This window comes from Gekko japonicus, unplaced genomic scaffold (assembly GCF_001447785.1).
Source record: "Gekko japonicus isolate JY-2015 unplaced genomic scaffold, Gekko_japonicus_V1.1 scaffold3469, whole genome shotgun sequence".
In the NCBI taxonomy this organism is placed as follows: Eukaryota; Metazoa; Chordata; class Lepidosauria; order Squamata; family Gekkonidae; genus Gekko; species Gekko japonicus.
The window spans coordinates 38,138-40,251 of NW_015169885.1; positions in this window are offsets into that span (position 1 = coordinate 38,138).

Genomic DNA, 2,114 nt, shown 5'->3' on the forward strand with positions numbered 1-2,114 from the left:
AAGAGCCGCCGCCACTATTCCACCACTGTGGTATTGTCTTACTGTCTGCCCCCATTATATGGGGCAACCATCGCCTGGCAGAATGCGTGTAGAACAGCGCTACTGGAGACCGTGCTAGAGACAGCTGGCTGCCGAACTGGGATCACTGTCCCCATCTTGGGTGATTTATACATAGGAAGAGATTAGAGCAGTCCAGGGGTCATTTCGTAGAAAAAGAGGTGCCGGAGCTCATTAGCTCATTATTTGCATATGCCACATCCCCTGACATCACCGGAAGTGTGTCAGAAGGCAACACCCACAATAAAAATAAGTATTAATGTTTTAAGCATGTTTGTATTTTGAATAAAAATAATAATATTGGTAATTGCGTTTGCCTGTGTCTTTTGTAAAGTTTCCATCTCCAGGACCAGGCATTACGTTTCACGGCACACATGGCCCTGCCAAACAAAGTGACATTTACGTCAGATCCGGCCCTCATAACAAATGAGTTCGACGCCTCTGGGAGCCTTACAAGAAACAGAAATTCATTCGTATATTTCAAAACTTTTCTGCAGTCTCTGACTTTTGCATGCGGAAGGTAAAGAGAGGATCTTGGATTCTCCTGCTATGGATGTGTCGTTAAAATACAGTGAAACTTATTTTTTAAAGAATAAAGATGTGCCACATTCCATCCAGTATGCAAGTGTGTAAAGGTAAAGGTTTCCCCACTCGAAAGCCAGTCAAGTCCAACTCTAGGGGGCGGTGCTCATCTCCGTTTCCAAGCTGAAGGGCCAGCACTGTCCGAAGACATTTCCGTGGTCACATGGCCGGCATGACTAGACGCCAAGGCGCACGGAACGCTGTTACCTTCCCACCGAAGTGGTACCTATTTATCTACTTGTGTTTTCTTGATTTCAAACTGCTAAGTTGGCAGGAGCCGGGGCCAGAGACGGGAGCTCACTCCATCACACAGCACTCGGGTCCCGCCCTACCGAACTACAGACCTGCCGGTCTGCAGCTCAGCATCTTAACCTCTGAGCCACTGCGGCCCTATGCAAGTGTGTAGTCAGGGACTATTCACAAGACCATCTAAGTATGTGGTAGAACAGGGGTCCCCGGTGTGCCCAGAAAACTCCATTCCTGGCACCCATCAAGTGTTTTTACAAACTGGGTGGGGCCAGGTATGGCTTTTGCTCATTAGGGCTTCTGACTGGCGATTGGAGATTGGATTGGCTGTGCAGATTTTTTATAAAGTTGCTTTGGCAACAGCTGCCACCACAGCAGAAGGATATCCACTGTGTGACTGAAAGCAAGCTACAGCAGCCATTTTGTGCCGGGCTCCACCTCCTGTGGCAGCCATTTTGTAGCAGCCATGTTGTGGCTGGGCTCACCACCACCCTGTGTCAAAAAAAAAATTCCAGAGGTCTGATCAGGCTCAAAAATGTTGGGGACCCCTGTGGTAGAGAGTTATGGGAATGCAATCAGACCTTCTTAAGTTTATCAGAAGAAGGTTAGCTGGGTCTAGGGTTGCCAAGGCTCCTCATTGCTCTGGTGGGGGTATTTGGGGAGCATTCCAGGGGTGGGCAGGGACAGCCCCAAGCCTCATCCCCAAGAGTGACCCAGTCACCCCTCTCCCCCCCCTCCTGCCAAATTTAAAGGGCTTCAGGTGATCGGCAGGAGCCACAGGTGCTCTTGGAGGCTTCCGCCGCCGGCCAGCTGAATCCCATCATTCTGTTTCCCAGAGCGGCCAGGCAGATGCACCTGGGAAGACCACAGCCAACCCGAAAGGTAATGATGCCCCTCCCAGACTGTTTTCCACTCGTCACTCCACCCCAGTAGCTGGTATCCAGGGGTGTGTTCCTCTAAGCCTGAAGGTTCCACTGAGCAGTCATGGCCAGTAGCCACCGATAGTCCAGTGCTCCTGTACGACTGTCACTAATCCCCACTCCTCCACTTGCACCTGCTGGCATGACCTTGGGCAAGCCATAGTTCTGGCACAGCCGTTCTTGAAAAAGAGCAGTTTCTGTCAGAGCTCTCTCAGCCCCACCGACCTCACAGGACATAAGAACATAAGAGACGCCAATGTTGGATCAGGCCAAAGGCCCATCCAGTCCAAGACTCTGTATCACACAGTG